General features: G+C 43.8%; 1 protein-coding gene across 5 annotated transcripts in view; it reads right to left on the bottom strand.

The window, feature by feature from the left end:
• ACSL1 (acyl-CoA synthetase long chain family member 1) overlaps positions 1 to 7663 on the bottom strand; it is an 86770-nt gene extending 79107 nt beyond the window's left edge. For all 5 annotated transcript variants that reach the window (XM_060183951.1, XM_060183941.1, XM_060183953.1 and 2 more), the window contains exon 1: positions 7487 to 7663. The gene's annotated coding sequence lies outside the window, so the exon portion shown is untranslated. The remainder of the gene's footprint in view (positions 1 to 7486) is intronic.
• Positions 7664 to 16635: the final 8972 nt, after the last annotated feature.

Genomic DNA, 16635 nt, shown 5'->3' with positions numbered 1-16635 from the left:
TGACTTTCACTCATTTTATATTGAAGTTATGCGTACATTTTTTTTTTTAACTATGGAAAAAGGAATCCATGACCTTTGGTACCAGTAGATGATAGCATGGTACTTTCAAACTCTAAAAATCCACAATTTAGGGCCAGGAGATACCAAGATACCCAGTAGAATGAACACTGTACCATATACAAGGATCTAGGTTTGAGCCCTAGGCCACCACATGAGAGAACACAAAGGAGAAGCTTCATGAGTGGTGGTGTGTCTTTTCCCCTTCTCTCTCTTGGCTTTTCACCCTCTATTAAAAAAAAAAAAAAAGTTATGCAGTGGAGTTATGCAGACATGAAATCCTTGGAGATAAGGTAAAAAACAAAAAATCATAATTCTAGTCTCTCATTTTTAGGTTTTCAGCATAATCCAGAACAAGTCAAAAGGCCTGTTTCAGGCATGAGTTTCCCAAGACACACAGCAGAAAGCAAATCTGTATGTCATGATGAGGGCAATCGTCTACCTAAGTGAGCTCTACCACCTCTGCCAAGTCTGGGTCTCAGGTGTGTGCCACATGTGTGCGTCATCTTTTTGCACACTTGATGAATTAATTTTGCTGTGTGTCTCCATTGGTCTCCACTTTTAAAAAACCAACTTACAGGGCAGGTCAAGCCTTTGGCTTCCTAATTCTCTAGAACTAGAAATAGCCCAATAGCAGGTGATCTCACTCAAGTTGAATAAAAACCTATCATCTCTTTCAGCACTTGGCTGGTACAAGATCAAGTGTAAATGGCACAGGAAAAATCAAAGAGGAATCACAGATAATTGCTGCCATCTCGCTAACATGGAAATGTTCAAGTTCTTTCATTTAGTTGCAAAGGAGCAGCAGAGAGGAACAGTTAGGAGCAGGGGTCCTAACTCCAGCTCACCTAGGTCCCAATCCTGGCTGGGGTTGCACCTTTTCTTTTTGTTTTTGTAGAACAGAATCACAGCAGGATCTACCTTACGGGTTGTTGGGAGGATTAGCTGAGTTCATATTGCTGAAGGACTGAGAGCAGCACTGTTAGCTACTGGCAGCTGCTGGCATGTCCCAAGTCTGTGGCTGCCACTTCAGTCAGCTGACAACTCCTGCCTTGTAGTTGACAGCTTGAGTTTAGACAGCTGAGGCTTGAGAGAGAAACTAGTTCCTGTAGTAGCTTTCTAATAGCTCTGGTTAATTAAGGAGTAAATTGTTTCCAGGGCATTTAGGCCTAACATATATTAACCTTTCTTCCACAGCAAGCCTGAAGGAAGAATGCCAATTTTCACAATGGCCAAAACTATACAAATGGAAAGATAAAATATTTATAAGAAGTTCTCCCCAGAATGAGAATTTGGTGTATAAGATACATTTCCGGGAGTCGGGCTGTAGCGCAGCAGGTTAAGCGCAGGTGGCGCAAAGCACAAGGACTGGCATAAGGATCCCGGTTCGAACCCCGGCTCCCCACCTGCAGGGGAGTCGCTTCACAGGCGGTGAAGCAGGTCTGCAGGTGTCTATCTTTCTCTCCTCCTCTCTGTCTTCCCCTCCTCTCTCCATTTCTCTCTGTCCTATCCAACAATGACAACAACAATAATAACTACAACAATAAAACAAGGGCAACAAAAGGGAATAAATAAAATAAATATTAAAAAAAAAGATACATTTCCTCTTTTGATGCTGTAATTTTCCATTTATCTTCCTGGACTGGTAAAAACCTTACTTCAATAACTTTTGAAAAGAACACATGAACCTAAAAGTTCATTAAAGTTCATTCATTAATAAAAATAAATTTCAACTATCATTTTCGAGGCAGAACATGCCTTAAAGAAAAGAGTGGTAAAACATGTAAGAAGCTTGGTAAGATATTTTGAAATACACAGTTGTTTCTAGATATTCAATAGGCAAATGAGAAATTGTGTTGTGTGGCTGAGTAGAGAGGCACATCTGGTTGAGTGCACATGTTACAGTGTACAAGGACCTAAGTTCAAAACCTCAGTCCTCATCTGCAGCGAGGAAACCTCAGAAGCAGTAAAGCAGGGCTGCAGGTGTCTCTCTCCCTCTCCCTCTTGATGTCCCCTTCCCTCTCGAGTTCTGTCTCTAACCAGTAAATAAAATAAGTAACATTAAAAAATAAATATAAGTGTATTGCACCAAAGTAAAAGACTGTAGGATAGGAGGGAAAGTTCAGGTCCTGGAACATGATGGCAGGAAGACATAGTGGGGGTTGAATGGAAATGTGGAAAACTGAGAAATGTTACACATGTACAAACTACTGTATTTTACTGTTGACTATAAACCACTAATCCCCAAATAAAGAAATCAAAAATAAATAAATAATGGTACAGCCCATACATTATATAATGCAGTCATTTTCAAAACTTATTTTTTCAATAGTATATAATGCAGATAAACGTTAATGAAACTTGAGTGATTAGAATGAAGTTGTAAAGCTTTTTATTTGAAAGGTTCATTTTAAAATAATTCAGAAAAAAAATCCAGAAGGAAATACACAAAAGCATTACTTATGTTGAATCTCATGAAGGCCTCTATTTTTATATTTCTCATATTTTCTGTAATAAATATACATGTATGCATATTTCTGAGGTAAACGGTTTGATTTAGGTTATTAAACATCTTTCACTATTTTACTTAAGATTTTAGGACTAGCTGCTAATTTATGAAGAGAATAAACCCAGGGGCCAGACAGTGGTGCACCCGGTTAAGCACACACACTACTGTGTGCAAGAACTCGGGCTCAAGACCCCGGTCCCCACCTGCAGGGGGAAAGCTTCATGAGTAGTGAAGCAGGGCTGCAGGTGTCTCTTTGTCTCTCTCCCTCTCTATCTTCCCCTCCCTCTCCATTTCTCTTTGTCTCTATCCAATAATAAATAAATTAAATTTTTTTTCCTTTTTTTTTAATTGCTGGGCTCGGTGCCTGCACCATGAATTCACCGCTCCTGGAGGCCATTTTCCCCCCTTTTTGTTGCCCTAGTTGTTGCAGCCTCGTTGCGGTTATTATTGCCATTGTTGACGTTGCTTTGTTGTTGGATAGGACAGAGAGAAATGGAGAGAGGAGGGGAAGACAGAGAGAGAGGGGAGAGAAAGATAGACACCTGCAGACCTGCTTCACCGCCCGTGAAGCGACTCCCCTGCAGGTGGGGAGCCGGGGGCTCGAACCGGGATCTTTACGCCGGTCCCTGCGCTTTGCGCCACGTGCGCTTAACCCACTGCGCCACCGCCCGACTCCCATAAATTAAATTTTTAAAAAAGCTCTTTAAAAATGAGAGAATAAACCCAGGTCTTTATAGGAAGCCACGGTTTTTAAATTCTTAGATACAAAGACAAGACACTCTAACAATATGTCTTTCTCAGTAGACCAACAGGGGAGCAGTGCCTTTACTCATCTCTACTTAGTTTCTGTCCAAAGAATGGGACATCCCTCCAAGTCAGCCAGTCTTCAAGGATGGCTTTACTATTTCATCCTCCCCAATTGATTCTACAAAGGTTACAACTCACTAATTACTATGTTGTTTCTAATACAGTAAAAAAAAAAGCTTCTGATTGTCAGGGTATAAAAAGGCAGAAAAATTCAAACACAGGTTCCCCTCACTCTCCAAACACACAGTGTTCCTATTGGTATAATCTGATAGCTTATTTTGGAAAGGGGAGTCTGAGAATGCTACAAAATCATTCCATATAAATAAATGTTCACAATATTCCCAGATATTCAAAATAATCCACAGATCATACCAAGTAGTATCACTGTTCTTTCAGGTTATCAGGGAAAATCTGTAACTTAGGTCAAATACTATTTTTCTTTTCTCTTGTCAATGGGGCCTGGGCAATTGTTTCAAAGTAGGTATCTCCTCAGCTTACACAAACTAGAATTTCTTATGAGTTGGCAATGTACATTTCGTATAAGGAAATGCAGTTAAAGTGACCATCTGAAGTTGCATCACAAACACTGTGCAGAAAGTCCAGCTACTGCTTTCAGGGCTTCTGTTTCTTTAAAAGTTCTCAGAAGTCCTGACTCAGACTTATCACTGGCAGCTTCAGATCAACTTTGTTCACTGAGACTTACTCTCCAGCAAAGTGACCCTAACGTGCCAGACCATTTAAGTTAGACTGGCAACCTTCAATAAAAAATCTAGGACCTTAAATCTGCCTCCTGGAGAATCTTAGCTTGTGAAACAGGACAATTCTTAAGAGGCCTGAGGATACCAACTGTTTTGAGCTGCCTTAAAGGAAGTTCTTTTTCTGTTTCTATTTTGTAATGCAGGAGTCTGATCCACTACATCTTTAACAAACAAGCCTAATCATAAAACATTATTATTAGATTCCAACTTAACAGAATTTGATTATGAGGTATCAGATGCAAAACAGATATGTTTTAAGTAACAAAACTGTACAGAAAGTTCAGAAATTGGCCTTAAAAGTTCCATATATTCGGGAGTCAGACGGTAGCACAGCGGGTTAAGCGCAGGTGGTGCAAAACACAAGGAACGTAAGCGTAAGGATCCCGGTTCAAGCCCCCGGGCCCCCACCCGTCGCTTCACAGCCAGTGAAGCAGGTCTGCAGGTGTCTGTCTTTCTCTCCCCCTCTCTGTCTTCCCCTCCTCTCTCGATTTCTCTCTGTCCTATCCAACAACAACAACAACAACAATAATTACAACAATAAAATACAGCAAGGACAACAAAAGGGAATTAATAAATAAATAAATATTTTTTAAAATCACATATTCTTTGGGCCCATACACCCAGAGGGATAAAAACTAGGGAAACTATCAAGGAATGGGGACTGGATAGGAAGCTCTGTGGGCACTGAGTGGCAATGTACTCCTCTTATCCTATGGTCTTGTCAATATTTCCATTTTATAAATAAAACAAATTTTAAATGCATATTCCTTTTTCTAAGGCTCTTGAGTACATACCTCTAGAAATTATTCATATTCATATAGCTCTGTTCTTTCCAGAAAGTGAAACTTAAAAGTGAGAAAGAAGAAATTCCCAGCTGTAATGACAAGACTTGAACTTTGCTTGGCCCGTCCTTCAGAGTTTTCTACAAGACCGCTATACAAAACAATACTTGGCAACACATGGTCAGCTGGTTCACTCTCAGTTACTCCAAGCCTTATTTGAAAGCAAGAATAATTTTTAAAACTCTTTCTTCATGATAGAAATAGAAGTAGGCACCTGCTCCTACCAGCATTTGTCACAAGTACCTATCTCTTAAATTATAAAAATGAAAAGCCCAGAGAGATTTTTTAATCAGAGAGGTTGCCTGCAATAGTAACAAAACAGCCAAAATATATGTAACAGAGACAGGAAGGAAATATGCTAAAATACTTAAAATTGTGGAGGAAGGTGATTAAAAAAAAAAAGCTTTTTCTTCTTACAGAAAATTGATGCAAAAATATATGGTATAAATATGTTCATATTATTTTTTTTCTTTTAATTTTTTTTAAATATTTATTTATTTTCCCTTTTGTTGCCCTTGTTTAACATTGTTGTGGTTATTGATGTCATCATTGTTGTTGAATAGGACAGAGAGAAATGGAGAGAGGAGGGGAAGACAGAGAGGGGGAAAGAAAGAGACACCTGCAGACCTGCTTCACCGCCTGTGAAGCGACTCCCCTGCAGGTAGGGAGCTGGGGGCTCGAACCGGGTTCCTTACGCCGGTCCTTGCGTTTTGCGCCACATGCGCTTAACCCGCTGCACTACCGCCCGACTCCCGTTCATATTATTTTAAGGGAGAATGGAAGATATAAATTGTGCTGCTTTTAAGGCTTTTCTAGTCATAGAATTTTAGCTCTTAGAAGGCATTGGTTGATGGCGGTCTTTTCATAAATAAGGAGTCAAGTTTCAGATTGGGCAGGGGTGCACTCTAGGCAGGGCAAGAAAGCTTCCCTTGGCAGGCTGCAAACTGACAGAAAGTAAAGGCTTCTTTAAAAAAAAAAGTGTCACACTATCCCAAACCCACCCAACAGAACTGTCAACACAGCCCCTAAGTTGAAAACGAATTTAACCTGCCATGTCCACTTCAAAAAAAAAAAAAAAAAAGCAGAATCAATCTTTACTTTCTGTTTTTTGTTTGTGTTGAGCAATCAATTACTCGTGTGCAGGATAATCACAGGTATAATTTGTTTATGAAACTGGTGTTTAGAGCGGGGTAGGGGGGTAGATAACACAACAGTTATGCAAAGAGACTCTTCGTGCCTGAGGCACCAAAGTCCCAGGTTCAATCCCCTGCACACTAAGCAGTGCTCTTGTAAAACAAAGAAAGGCTCGCTGGCCAGAGCTGCCCTTCAGGAGCTCCTCAGTAAAGGGCTTATTAAACTGGTATCAAAACACAGAGCTCAAGTAATCTACACCAGAAACACCAAGGGTGGAGATGCCCCAGCTGCTGGTGAAGATGCATGAACAAGTCCCAAATATTGTACATTTTGAAAAATAAAAAAACTATCAAAAACAAAAAAAAAAGAAAGGAAGAAAGAAAGAAAGAAAGAGGGAAAGAAATTCGTGTTTAGTTTCTCCCGTGCAAAGCAGAGGTCAGCAAATAAAGTATATTGACAATCCGGGAGCTTTGTCTCAAGAAATTGAAAAGTTTTAGCATTAAAAGGTAAAGGACACTTTAGTAATGACCGGAATTAAGCTCCCTAACCTTGAAGGTGGCTGTGGGAGGGGAGGGGGTATGAGTCTGAATTCTAACTAAGCCAGTGTTCAGTCCCAAGGTCTGTCGCTAGGTCCTATGCACGTGTTCATTCCAGCCCTCTTCCACTACTCTCTACCGACACAGCAAGGTGACCAGGAGGGCGCCTAGCTCATTAGGAAAAAAAAAAAAAAAAAAAAAAAAAGCTGGCTCCTGAAGTCAAATGGCACCATCACGACTACCGTGCAAGCGGACTGTGAGGACTCCCCTGGAGACACCGCGAGAATTTCTACATATGGCAACCAGCTTTGGATGCTGCCTTTGACTCTCCAGCGAGCTGCGGGCGCAGGAGCCACCATCTCTCCCAGGCAGAAAGACAGTCCGGCCCGGGGGTGGCTGTGGACCCCGCGGCTGCGGGGGTGGGGAGTGCATGCATGCCCGTGACCGAGAGACCGCCGCCACCTGCACCGTGGGATTCTCTGTCGCCGTCTGATGAGATGAGCCCCGGCAGCCGCACAAACAAGGGGCCGGTCCCCGGCCGCGCCCCCCAGTCCCCCGGGCCCCGCGCTGCACCAGCCTCGCGCCCCCGCCGCCCGCGGAAGGAGCCGGCCGGGCATCCCCAGCGCCCGCACAGGAAGCGGCCTTGGAGGCCTCCGCTGCAGCGGGAAGCGGAGCCTCAGGGCAGAGGCCAGAAAATCGGAACATCCCCCAGAGTGTCGGGGCGGCGGGGCGGCCCTCTACCTCCTGGGCTCGAGCCGGCAGAGCCATCTCTTCCCACACCTCCAAGAGACCCCTGAGGCCGCGGAGGGAAAGGACGCGGCTCCACACATGAGGAGCACTCACCTCCTCCGATGGCCGGGCCGCTCCACTGCCGGGTGTCACCGCAGTCCAATGCCTACCCTGCACCGACTTCGGATGCTATTTAAGGGCGCCGCCGGAGCCACTGCCAGCTGGCTGTGCCCCAACCCCTGCCGCGGCGGAGCCAGGTTGATGCCGGTGCGCGTGCCGCGCCCGCCCCGCCCTGCAGACCCCGTAGGTCCCGCCCACCCAGCACTCAGGTCCTGCCCTAATAGGCCCCGCCCACCCGCCATGCAGGTCCCGCCCGGAGGCCCCGCCCCACCGACCGTAGACCTCCCTATAGCCCCGCCCACCCAGCATCCAGGCCCCGCCCCCGTAGGGCCGGCCCGCGCGTGTCCGCCATGAAACCTGGGCGCGCGCGTGCTGGGCGGCGCGCAGTGTCTAGAAGGAGCGCTGGGCACACGCAGCAGGAATTTCCAGAACTGACCTGGGGATTTCGTAACGAATGTGAGAAAAGACAAAAGATAAATTGTATTAAACCCACCTGAAAACTCACAAACCCTAGGGTCTGAGATGCGGGGAGCCGTGGGGACTCCTTTTCCCCTCCGCTACCCTTCAACCACGTGCCCTGAGGTCTCAGCAGGCGGTGGAAGGACCCCCTGGCAGCAAGAGCTTTGGCTTTGCTTTCAGATTTTCTTTTAGCACCGACGCGTGTGACTCCTTTTAACCTGATTTCGCCATGGTCCCCTCACATGAGGTTTCATCACAGTCCTTAGCTGGGGACGCTCTTGTCTGGACTTCTGCAATGCTGGACATTAAGCAACTCTGGACAAATCAGCCGGTCATGGTTGAGCAGAATGCACGCTTGCCATTGCTCAAACCCTCCATCCACCTGTCATGATATTAGGGGCCCTACTCAGTGCCAGTTGTGAGTTTTCTGTGGGGTTCTGTCTCCATGTGATGATGCCCATGGGGAGGGGGGACTGTGGTGTGTGGGTGGAGGAGGGATGGGGCTTATATTCCAAACCTTCAATTTCCCTGAGGAACCTCGGACTTGCTGGTAACCTCAACCTCTCTTTCTTTTATCCAATAATATGGGGGACGGGGCTGATGCTTTACGTACAGTTGTTGACACATAAATACAACTTCTCATCTATGATGGGTGTCTGCAAAACACTCTTGCCCCCAAATTGGGTCTTTTCCCACCATCATGCATAAGGATACCAAAGTCCCTCTGAGCGGTTTTTTGCTTTGGTGTAATACACCACACCTAGGCTAAATTTTATTTTGTCTCAACCTCTCTTTAACAGTGGGCCCATTTAGAATGCTTTGAACCAGAGGCATGAGAGAAATTATAGTAAAGTCTTCTGGTGACAAATACCATTTATTCAAAGATTTAACAAATGATCTTAGGACTCATACAGTGCATGTGGCCACTCTTTAACAGATAAGGAAACTGAGACACAGCCTAATTAAATGGTCATGAGGGCAAAACCACACTTGAGACTCAGGCAGTCTGCCTTTAATGCACACTTTGCAACCATTGAAGTGGATTGTTTTTATTTCAGGGAGTGAGCCTGCACTCACTGGAGGCCTCTGGCATAGCCAAGTTGATGCTGCCAAATGATATATCTTAAGGACTTTCCCTGGGTTTTTCTCCTTTTTCTAGAAGGCCCGACCATTCTAGCAGTGATTGCTCCCACCATAGCACAGTGATGTGAGGGCTGCATTCAACAACCAACCTCTGTTTCCCTGAAGTTCTGGACTCTCTCTCACTTTAAGGTATGGACTTGACTTAACTGGGGGGAACTCAGGCATCCAAGTTCGACATCCTCGAGGAAATACTCATGAAAGACATGTCTCTGATATCTGATTACTGTAAAAAATGGCGACTAATCCCTAGCACTGCAAAAACGGTATCATCTGTTTTCCATCTACACCATGCCTCGGCCTCGCGTGAGCTTAATGTGCAGCTTGGCGATACGAGAATCCGGCATGAAGCCCAGCCAGTCTATCTTGGCGTTACTCTCGATCGCACTCGGTCATTTCACGAACATCTCATAAAAACTGCAGCAAAGGTGGGCGCGAGGAATAACATCATTGCAAGACTGGCCAGCTCCTCATGGGGCGCGAGCGCTTCCACACTACGATCATCATCTCTGGCATTATGCTATTCCACTGCAGAATACTGCGCCCCAGTATGGTTCCGTAGCCCCCATGTCCACTTGGTCGATTCCAAATTATATTCCTCCATGAGGATAATTTCTGGAACCATCCGTTCCGCCCCGGTTCCATGGCTGCCAGTTCTTAGCAACATCGCCCCGCCAGATATTCGTCGGGATGCGGCATCATCCAAGTTCATTTCCCACGTCTAAACTCGACTGGACCTGCCAATATACGTGGATATCTTCGCCCGCCCTGTCCACAACGCTTGACGTCTCGTCACCCAATCTGGTCCCCTATGCCTACACTGAACTTCTCTGTTCCAGTCTCTTGGAAACAGAGTTGGCTGTCAGCTGAGGTAAAGAACAAACACCTCATCACAGACCCCTGCAAGCATCAACCCGGCTTTGACCTAGCACGTTATGATTGGGCCCTCCTCAATCGCTATCAAACAGGCCATGGCTGATGCGCCGCTATGTTCCATCACTGGGGAGCCAGAGACGACCCGAACTGCCCCTGCGGCTCCAGACAGACTATGCCCCACAAAGTCAAGGACTGCCACCTCTCCAGATTCAAAGGAGGTCTTGAAACTTTACATCAGGCTCAACCTGACGCTGTTGACTGGCTATGGAAGAAGGGCAAACACTAGAAGAAGAAGAACTGGGGGGAAGAGGGGACTCCACTTTCCTTTTTATTAGTTTCCACTTAACTAATCCTAGTTTCCCTTGCTGAGGCTTCTTTCTCTCCACCCATAATTTTATCATGTTAATGGTTTTCCCTCTTCTCCAGCCAGTCCTTCAGCCCTGGTGTTTATCTCCAGGCACTTTCCAAGTATTGTGATGGAAGTGTTAGGGTTGCCATGATAAAGTACCACAGCCTGGTGGCTTCAACAATACAAATGTACTGCCTCACTGTCCCACAGACAGGAGACTGGAAATCAGTGTATGAACAAAGTTGCTTCCTCCTGCTGGCTGTGCAGGAAGAAGCTACCCCAGGCCTTTCCATTTGGCTTATGAGTAGTCATTCCCCTGGGCCTCCACGTTGCCCCTTCCTACACATCATGTCTCTATTCCTCCTTATAAGCACTATTCATAAAGAGCCCACACCGATAATAGCCTCATTTTAACTTGATTACCTCTGTAAAGACCTAATCTCCAATTCAGGTCACATTCTGAGGGGCTGAGGGTTAAAACTTCAACATATAAATTGGGGGACACAGAGTTTTACCCATAAGGTGACATTTTCAGCCAAGGAATTATATATAGAGCCTACTTAATCTGGCAGAAGCTACTATGTGACATTGGGAAACAATTTCATTTCTCAGAAGTCCACATTTTTCCTATGGAAATAAAGGGGCAAGACTAAATAGTTTCTCAAGTCTCTTTCAGTGTTAGCACTATTAAAAACAGAAAAACAAAAACCCTTGGGCTGGTAAATGAACTCACATAGGACAGTATACTACTTTAACATGTACACAGCATGGGTTTGAGCCTGGCCTCCACTGCTGCATTGAAGGAAGCATCAGTGCTGTGATTCCTTTCCTTGATTCTCTATCTGTTTTGTTCATTCTATCTGAAAAGTCATCCAAGATCGGTAAATCCCTGGAGATGACCAAAAAATAGCTTTCACAGTGTCCAGGTGGTGGTACACCTCACTGAGTGTACATGTTACAATGCGTAAGGACCTGGGTTTAAGCCCCCAGTCCCCACCTGCAGGGGGAAAGCTTTGCAAGTGGTGAAGCAAGGCTGCAGGTGTCTCTCTGTCTCTCTCCCTATCATGCCTTTCCTTCTAGATTTCTGGCTATTTCTAATAAATAAAGATAATTTAAAAAATTAAAAATATATTAAAATAATAATAATTAAGCAATTTTGGTGGTTAGTCTGACCATCAAATAGAGATCCTAGCTGGCCATTGTGGTTTGTGCCACGTGGCTTAACCAGGTGTGCTACCACCTGACTCTGGGGCACTAGGATGAATAAAGGTTTGAACAGTCTCCCTGCCACGAGCTTGGTTCCTGGGTCATCTCTCTCTCACGTCACTAGGCCAACAAGGTGCTGCTACAGTTCATTAATCTTCATAAGCCTCTCAATCCTGTGCAAATCTTGGACTAATATTTATAGGCATGGTTTTTACAACTATGTACATGCCACCAATAGCAACCAAGGATAAAACCAGGTTGCACAATCTGAAGTTAATCAATCTCTTTAAGGAATATTACAAATCAATAAGGGAGATGGTATATGCAGGACAGCACATGGAGAATGTTTGCCATGTTCTAATGCCCAGATTCAAGCCCCTGCCCATGTAGGAATACTATGCAAAGGAGACATTTTACAAGACTTGTAATGTTGCTGTGACTCACCTCTAATCCTCTACCTGGGGGAAAAAAATAAAAGGAAAGTTATTTATTTATTTACTTATTTATTTTGACAGAAAAGGTTCTGGGGGTCCAGGATAGCCCACTTGGCAGAGATCACACTTAAATGTTTGAAGATTTGAAAGCACTTTGCAAAGGGGGCACTTCACGAGTGGTAGAGCAGTGCTATGGTGTCTCCCAGCTGTCTCTCACTATCTTTGGAAAAATGGTTTGTCTTGAGCAGCAGAATGGAGCAACAGAGAAAACCCTGGTGAGGAGTGAAAAAGTTTCTGTGTCTCATTGCTTGAACTCAAATTCACAGGTTTGTAGGGCAAGAAACTCCCCTCTAATCTCTAACTTTCTTGTTTTCCATGTGAATTAATATTGTACAACTTCCGATCTATATCATAGTTAATTATAAGACTATTATTCATGTAACCATGAGAAACAACAAAACTGACTCATGTCTTCATTACAATTGTAGTGCATAACCAGTTAGAAGATGCATTCTATGTTGATTAGCTTTTCCTAGAAAACAAATCACCATAGAACTTAGTAGCTTAAAACTTCAACTATTTCTTAGTTGATGATTCTTTGGACTGGGTTTAGCTGAGTGGTTTCTCTGTTGGCTTTTATTGGACTTTCTCTGGCAGCCAGTCAGCTGTTAGATTAGCTTGAGATAGACAGTGGAGAATGGTGGATAGCTTCACACACATATTTAATGGTTGCTAGGCAATTCTCTGGGTTTCTTTAGTTCTCCCAACAATTATTCTGGTAAATTTGCTACAGTATATTTAAATGGTGGTCTCAGGGCTCAAGACTAAGCAAAGGGAACAAGCCACAAGGTGCAGTTTTTCCAGATGTCTAGTGGCATCATATATGCTGCTGTTCCATTGATCAAAACAAGTCACATGACCACATTAAGCCTGGCATCATATGTGCTGCTGTTCCATTGATCAAAACAAGTCACATGACCACATTAAGCCTCGTTGTGGGAAAAGACTAAGAAAATGGAGACAAGGAAGGGGAATCTTGGTAACTATTTGGAAAACAATCTACCACAAATTCTATTTCCAGAGATGTTGAAATCTGGAAAAACATGCATCTAAGAACACACAAAGTCTAGTAATAGTGTTTACCTCAAAGTGTCACTCTGTGAAATTATGTCTGCTAAACAGTTGGGACAGTGCTTAGTCCTGAGTGAAATATATATATTCTCTTTGGGAAGCCTTTTTATGTATGTTGCTTTCTACCTGCAATTGAGTAAATCCATATATACATCTCTAGAGATATATAGGTACATAGATTACACATATACATAAGGCTTCACTACTCCGAGATTACACATATACATAAGGCTTCACTACTCTTTTTTTGTCATAAAGAGACAAAAACAGAGGGAGAGATACCACAACACCAAAACTTGCTCCAGTGCTTTAGGGACTGAGCTCAAACCTGGGTCATGTGAGAGGTACAGTAAGTTCATATTTATCCTCAGAGATGTGGCTCATTGGCAGAGCACCCGCTTTCTGTGCATGAGACCCTTTTCTGGATTCTCAGAACTGCATGAGAACAATTAAAACAAAAGAGTCAGAGCTCAAAAAAAAAAAAAACCACAGTGCTTGTGTTTGTTCTCCCTCTCTCTCTCTCTCTCCTCATGGGAAACAAACTGAGGAGGTGGCTCAGTGAGTGTATGTGTGTGAGATCCAGAAGTTCAACTTCCAGCACTACATAAAAAGCATAGTGTTGATTACTCCTAGTCTAATCCAAGCATTACTTTCTCCAGGACACACATACACATCATACAGATAATTTGTCATTCTCAGTGCTGTGCCGCCCTGTACAGTCACACTGCCTCTATTGTAGCACTGTCATTTCCAGGCTCTGCCATGGCCTTAGCTTGGAGGTCCCTGACAACAGGTGCGGTGCATCTGAACATCCCTCACCCCATGCTAGTGCAGTGCCTGCCACTTGATGCATGTCTGCTTAATTGAGTTGACATGTTACCTCCAATAGAACTGCTTCTCATCACCCCAGGTTTAATCTTTCTTTCCTTTTGAAGTGCTCCCATCAACCTTTTTAATATTTCTAGTACAGGGCTTGTCACAGTCAATTGTAATGAGCTGGTTTGTGTAATATGCACAAATATATTGTAGAACATATTTTGGTCACCTTTATGTACACAGAGCTGCCACCCCCAAACCCAGCCCCCCAGCCCCATGTTGGTAGCAGTGACAGCTCTGTAATTACCTGTTAAATACATTTTTTTTAATTTAAGAAAGTATTAATTAACAAAACCATAGGGTAGGAGGGGTACAATTCCACACAATTCCCACCACACAATCTCTATATCCCACCCCCTCCCCTGATAGCTTTCCCATTCACTATCCCTCTGGGAGCATGGACCCAGGGTCATTGTGGGTTGCAGAAGGTAGAAGGTCTGGCTTCTGTAATTGCTTCCCCGCCTAACATGGGCGTTGACTGGTCGGTCCATACTCCCAGTCTGCCTCTCTCTTTCCCTAGTAGGGTGGGTCTCTGGGGACGTGGAGCTCCAGGACACATTGGTGGGGTCTTCAGTCTAGGGAAGCCTGGCCGGCATCCTGATGACATCTGGAACCTTGTGACTGAAAAGAGAGTTAACATACAAGGCCAAACCAATTGTTGAGCAATCATGGACCCAAAGCTTGGAATAGTGGAGAGGAAGTGTTAGGGGGGTACTCACTGCAAACTCTAGTGTATTTCTGCTTTCAGGTATATATTTTGCAGTAGTTTACGGATATGTGTGAACATATGCTCTCTCTCACAGAAACTGGTGTATATCTAGGTTTTGGGACTTTGTTAGAAAGTGAACCACCTGAGATGGAATTAGAGTATACTATGAAAGGAAAGGTCTCACCCGAGTAATAAAGCTGAAGGGTTGTCATTCCACACGTTGAAGTCTCTGGACACAGTCTGAAGTGAAGCATGTTGAGGTGGCAATCGTTGTGTTGTTTAGGTTGTGATCGGCAGATGCAATATTATTTGATATGGATTGGGAGAGGCATAAGGGAAAGTGGGCCCTGTCCAGTGGTTCCAGGACTGGGGGAAGTAGAGGATCTATAGTGGAGATGTGAGGTTCCTGCTGTCTTAGGGTTCAAAAAGACAATCGATAGTTAATGTTATCATCACATTATTTGGTAATTGGGTTAACTTTGAAAAGTCCTTTTGTTAGGGTTTGCTGTATAGTACCCAGTATCTTGTATATAGCTGTGCCACTGGTTGCTTCTGATCTACTTGGTCTAGGCTTTTGAGAGAGTCTGCATACCAAATACACAGCCCACATATTAAAAAGATTCAGTCTGTGTTTTAAAAATCTTCGAGACATACAATTAATTTTCCCCCTCTCATATTAATTAACTATGTTGGTAGCAGTGACAGCTTTGTAATTACCTGTTAAATACACTTTCTAAAAAAAAAAATCACCACTTCAAATCTCATTTTCTCTTATATCTGGGAAGGCCTATGATCTAGATGTGCAGAATAAAATTAGATTTAGTGTTTAATTCATCAGTAAGTTTTTTTTCCCAATTCCATTCCTAGTCTTCATCTTTGTCTCTATTTTGAGTTACAAGAACCATCACTGTGTGCTTGAGAGAGTAATCAATCTATCTCTGTGACCTCTGTACCCCTCTACCCCAAGACCTATGACATGGCAAGAACACAACATCCACAGCAGTTTAAATTTCTCTCAGTGGATAGACTGTGTCTATAAATAGCATGGGGGTGTATGTACATGGGACTTGGACCAGATTATCACCCTATGTCCCTGGTGGCAAGGCACTGGTAACTGCCCCTGGAGTTGGTACATCAATTCAGAGGGATGTTGAAACTGGGTGAGCTGGGCAGCACATGACCTTTCTCTAATTCTGCACTCTCCTTCTCCTTCCTTTCTGATGAAAGTAGCAAGCCAACCCATCTACATCTGAATGTCCCTCATCCCTGTGAACACAAGTAAGTAGCCACAAGTCTCCAGCCTCACCTTCCAGAAACTAGAAACGCCTTTGCGAATCTTATGTAACATGTCGACCTCACCTATAATCATGTCTCATGTGCTTTCAATGGGTCTCCTAGGTCCTCAGAGTTTTTGATATCAAAGAACAAATATTAGATTTAGACTTACAAAGATTCAGGTTCAAGGACTGCTTCTGCTTCTTCCCAGTGTTAACAATTATTAGAGAAGACAACTTAGGTGAGTCAAAATTAAAAAAAAAGTTAACATTAATTATATAACAATTGTTTAAAGAATTATAAGATATCAGAGGTGTAACTTTACACCCATATGTGTTGTGTGTAAGTCACTGGACCTTTCAGTAAAGTCCTGTGCCCTCACTCCCTCTTCTAGTAACCACCATAGTTGTTACAAAGCATGAGACAGTTTAGTTACTTTTTTTTTTTTTTTTTTTTGCTTCCAGGGTTATCACTGGGGCTTGGTGCCTGCACTACAAATCCACTCCTCCTGGCGGCCATTTTTCCCCCCATTGTTGTTGCTATTATTGTTGTTGTTGCTGCTGCATAGGACAGAGAGAAACTGAGAGCTGAGGGGAAGATAGAGATGGAGAAAGAGACACACCTGCAGACCTGCATCACTGCTTGTGAAGTATCCCACTTGTATTTGGGGAACTGAGACCTAGAACTG

This window comes from Erinaceus europaeus, chromosome 2, assembly GCF_950295315.1.
Source record: "Erinaceus europaeus chromosome 2, mEriEur2.1, whole genome shotgun sequence".
Classification (NCBI taxonomy): Eukaryota; Metazoa; Chordata; class Mammalia; order Eulipotyphla; family Erinaceidae; genus Erinaceus; species Erinaceus europaeus.
The sequence above is the reverse complement of the archived record's forward strand: the minus strand, read 5'-3'. Positions and strand labels throughout refer to the sequence as shown.